This window comes from Pseudochaenichthys georgianus, chromosome 11 (genome assembly GCF_902827115.2).
Source record: "Pseudochaenichthys georgianus chromosome 11, fPseGeo1.2, whole genome shotgun sequence".
Classification (NCBI taxonomy): domain Eukaryota; kingdom Metazoa; phylum Chordata; class Actinopteri; order Perciformes; family Channichthyidae; genus Pseudochaenichthys; species Pseudochaenichthys georgianus.
The window spans coordinates 6192341-6197810 of record NC_047513.1 but is presented as its reverse complement, the minus strand read 5'-3'; positions in this window follow the sequence as shown (position 1 = coordinate 6197810).

Genomic DNA, 5470 nt, shown 5'->3' with positions numbered 1-5470 from the left:
CCTCTGCTGAAGATACAGTTATACAGCAGGTGAGGCTCAGCCCATTCTGATGCTCCTCTGTCTCCTCCCACTCTGTACCCAGGTCAGCTCGTTTGGCCACATTACTCAATGGAAGATTTGATGCTGTTATCCTTTCTCTATTGGCTGTGATTGCAGGTTTTCACCAATTTTACACTTTTTCTACAAAATGTATTGAAAAACACCATAACTTATGAAACTTTGTATTATGTGAATAGTCCTTTTTACAAACAACAAACTTGAAATCAAATTAATCAATAAATAAATGACAAACCAAGTTTTGTTTTCTTAGTTTTGGCCATGATTTATATGTGTATGTCCCAGATTAAAAGGGACACCTCAATATGTTACACTTATATCTTAGTTTAAAAGGTCAACAGAACATTATTTGGCATCTTTGATAATTAAATGAATGGATTAAGTATTTCTTACATAGAAAATGCCAACTCTTGCCTTTTCCAGTGCCTCAGTTGTGGGCATGTTACGCTTTTCTTTGTTTTCTAATAGCAAACTGAATATCTTTGAGTTTCAAATTGTGACTTAGCGAAAACAAGTGTTTTCATACCGCACCATAAGCTTAAGGAATTTGGAATGGGCACTTTTCCATACTTTTTGACATTTTACAAAGTATTATTGATTAATCAATAATGAAAATGATGATTACTTGCATGCCTTTAGTTATGGCTCAAGACTTTGTTATATACTTGGGGCGTATAGTCTCAAGGCAAACAAGTGAGAGAGCACGCAAAGACCCTTTTTGTTTCATTATAGCAAAGGTAGGATCCAGCATTATTAAAATCTCAGGGTCTGCACCTTTCTTATTAAAGATGTGACAATATAACATTCAGACTGGTTTTGTTTAGTTTACCTTTATTATCTAAATCAGTGGACCAAGGGGTCCCATGGTGTTTGGTAATTCATTGGCAAGTAATTATTCAAACTGTTTGGGTCACTTCCTGGTTCAAAGTTGACCTATCGGGTTCACTGTAACATTTAATGTACATCATTTTATTGTATATTTTCATACCTTTATTTCATTTTCTACTATTCTTTATTTATGTTTCTTTACTTCTGTATTTTTCTGATTTCTTCCTTTTACTATTTTTATGTTGTACACCAAAACAACAAAGCACATTTTGATTCTGTCATTTTACCACACATTTTCTTAAAGAAGACATATTCAACTTTATCATAACGGCATCTTCCTAGTTAATTGAAGTGAAATAAGATGACTTTATACTGCCTCCAGGTGGCTTCTCTCAGTAAAACTGACCGTTCTATCCCTCTTGTCTTACATAAATGTAGAAAGCATTAGATGAATCTAGGACAGGAAAGCAGTTGGACCCGTTTGTCTCCCTTATTTCAAAGGAGCACCTGCTCCCCGTACATCCCCTCCTCTTGGCCACACTGCACATCAGTGACTGTGTTGAGCCTTTATTGCCACTAGTGTGTGTTTAGGTGACAGAGACTTGTAAATGAACCTTAGTTTGGACATGCCGTTTTGTTTTCATAATCGTTAATCAAGGTATTCCTCCTTTCATGGCACAGTCGCTTACACTTATCAACCCTGAGCCTGTTTTTCAGGTCTCAGGCTCGAAAGTGACATTCCCAGAACAAATTACTATATCTTCCCTTCTAAAAGGGTTACATTAATAATCTTTCCTCTCAAAGTAATGATAAACCTGTGAGCTGGATGTAGAAAAGTCAGAATCAATATAGATGTTTTTATTTTAAAGAAAATTCAGATTAAACATAGTAAAAAACTGTAAATGATAGTGTCCGTCCAAAAATTATTTTGTACTTATAGTGAAAACTAACCTTAGATGATGGGTTAGTAGACTAAAAGCTTTAGGAATCCAAAGTACAACATATAATAAGTACCCTGTATCATGATTGATGCAAAATAAGTGACATTTGACCTTTTTAGAGAGGTTTAGCAACAAAAAAAACACTTCTGGGGTCATTTGGGTGGATTTTCCATATCTCTGGCCCCCCTTGGTCGATTTTGACGAATGAAATCTCTTTATAACCGCTGGAGCCAATGGAATCGAGGGAAAGTTCTACACACACAAACACGTTATCAAATAAGGAGTGAGAGTGACGCGTGGCCAAAACCGGAAGCTGCATACACTCTGTTGGCTACCATTAGCAGCTTTTTCTCCGATAGTTACATAAAAATGGAATTATGGATTATAAATAATTTTTCAAAAGCGACAGACACATTATTAACCTATGGATTAACCAAATCAGCCGCTTTTTTTCTCGTTTTAATGCCATTGAACGCGTCTTTTGATCAGATTGACAGCTACGGTGAGACGATCTCCCGTAAAAGCTCCGTAAAGGTACGTGTTGTGATGTCTGTGTTTGCTTCCCCTGTCGCGAGTTCGGATCGCTCAGTGATGATACTATATACCTATATAATCTGTGGAGTCTCAGCTTTAATCGGATATATTGTATGTGCAGTTACGATAAGTGATAAGGGTATCTTTATCTTGAGTTCTGTGCCAAAGTCAGCTCAGGGGTAATTTAGACGCTTCTTATGAGACTTGTTTTGTTTTGGTAAAAATTGTTCATATTTTCAGATAGCTGAGTTTCTTCCCGTTAATCTGGTGGTACACATTAATAGTTTCATAAATGTTAAGAAGACCTGAGACACAGTCTCAAAAAAAACGTTGGGTGGCCCCCCTGTTCCAGGGCTTAACAGGTTGTAACAGCCATTGAACCAGGAAGTGACCCAAACAGCCTCTAAAATCAATGGGGGGATGTTTTATGTATTTGCACTCTGAAGAAATGTGCAATATAGGCCTTTCCATGAATCCATTGTTTTTCAATGATCCCATTGTTTTCCTTTTAACTTGTTACCAGAATTATTATCTCACTCTTTCAATAAAGAATTACCAAAACTGACATATTTTCTGGATCTTTAAGACGTGTCGAACCTGTATCTGTATTCGAGCTGCAACGATCGGTCTTGATTAAATGATTAGTCCATCGACAGAAAAATAATTGTCGAGAATCGCTTTAAGAGAACTGGGATTGTCTATTTAACGAAAATATATAATTAATCAAGGAAATAATTGCCAGATTAATAATAAATTGAAATATTTGTAAATTGCTGGATCTAAAGAGTGGAAACAAATCAGAAATAATGTAGATATTCTCCCATGGAATTACCCCAAAATCTTTTTTGTGGTCCAATTTTTTCTATCTCCCAAAAATCTGTAATCAAGTATTTGAAATAAATCCATAACCAGACAACTCTAATGCCTACAAAGATGCAAACAAAAAGAGATAAAACAAAATCCCTATTTCTTCCACCCTGTTACCATTAACTGCCTTAAGCAGGAAATAAAACTCGTCCTTACACATGAACGCGCTGAAACCTGTTCTCTTCTGGAACATCAGCATGGACTTCAGGGGAGCTGTTTGCACGGCAGCTCTGTTGATAGTTTATGAGTAAACTAGCCTCATTGACTGATACCAGGGCTGAAGATCTGTGTCTAATGTCACGTGATAAACAAAGGGTCTCTGTGAGGGCAGCCATTCACAGAGAGGTGAGTGGTTGGGACTTCACATTCACTTTTAAACGGAAACTGGTTGAAAGGAACTAGCTAAGTCTCACACTAAGCCATCATGTGGATAGGGGTATAAGTAAAAGGATGAGCTTGGTGTGATATTATAATAATTATATCTACTTGTTTCACAAATGTGATAAATCAACATCAATTTATTTAAGGAAACACACCATAGAATCACATTTTTCGTGCATTGGTGAATTTTGAGAGTTTGCGCTATTTAGCTTCCATAGAATATCTTCATTACGACATTTTACAACACTTCATTTGCGTCTGTAGATTTGTTTTCAAAAGTTAGCATAAGATAGTGCACATTCAGAAAACTTCTAATTAAAAAAAGTTATTAACAGGGGTATTTTGATGGTGTTATGTATTAGTGAAATGTGTTTACCCTGTAGTGTCTCCCCTAGAGTGTATTGCAATTTTTAAGTCAACTAAACAAAACACTAAACAACATTTCAACCAGTCTGACATTCATTTATTACTCTGCAGAGTATATAGAAAAGATGTAGTTCTCAAGATGAATGCTAACATTTATATACTAACATGTTTATGTTTTGCAGGACGAAAGCTAACAATGTTCAACATCTTAGTTTAATATGTTAGCATGCACATATTAGACTAAGATCAAGGGATCAATAAAGTTAATACAAATGATCCTGAGACGATCAGGAATGTCTGCAATAAATGAAATGTCAATCTATTTATAAGTTGTCCAGACTATTTACACGATACATTTTAACTTCATGCCAGAGATAAAGGTCAAGTGATCATCCATGTCATGTTCAACATTTCAGGTTAATCCATCTCGTAGATGTTAAGATCTAGATGTTCAATTAAATGTATTATTCCTATCATTTATTTATTAAACTTACTGGAAATATTGAGTGTAAAGCAAAAATGTGAAATATTCTCTAGTTCCAGCTTGAAATGTAAAGAGTTGCTGCTTTTATTTGTCAAATATGAAGGTTAATTGAATATCTTTTGGTCACTAAAATACCATTGTTATAGCCATGTCTTAATAATAGTATTGAACAGGTATATCTGCAGTTCATTGATTGTAGGCACAAATGGACTACCGTGCTCATAGGAGATACATTGCCACATAAAACCTGAGCACCAGACCATATACAGCATGTCGCTTCACACATTTACACAGGCTACAAAAGCTCATCATGACTTGCATGTTATTGAGATTTCGGTGGAGAATGATGAATCACTGAAGGGAAGAAACATCTGATAAATTCCAAAGGAAAATTAAATTACATTTCCTCATACTTATTTTTTTAATGCTTTCAGTGTCAATATTTTGATTAGTGCTTGGTCCAAAAAATCCCTTATTGATAGTATGAAAGGCTTGTGTCTGCCAAGAGATGTTGAGAAATTCCTAGTGAATCATGTAACAGGGTACGGTGTATATGCAGGAATCCTGAAGTCAAATGTAAGACTTTTTAAGACCTTTTTTAAGACCCTTTCCATACATTTTAAGACCTCATTGCCACTTGGAGTTTTAACCGGTTACATTGGCGACACACTTTACCTCACATTTACTATACAGTATTGATTGTCCTTCCTCATTATCTTCCAACCATTTGGACACAAACTTGCATTTCCCCATAACGATGTTGTTTAACAACTGGTGTAGGTACCATATACAGTGGGGCAAAACATATTTAGTAAGCCACCAATTGTGCAAGTTCTCCCACTTAAAAAGATGAGAGAGGCCTGTAATTTTCATCCTAGGTATACCTCAACTATGAGAGACAAAATGAGAAGAAAACAAATCCAGAAAATCACATTGTCTGATTTTTAAAGAATTGATTTGCAAATTGTGGTGGAAAATGAGTATTTGGTCAATAACAAAAGTTCATCTCAAT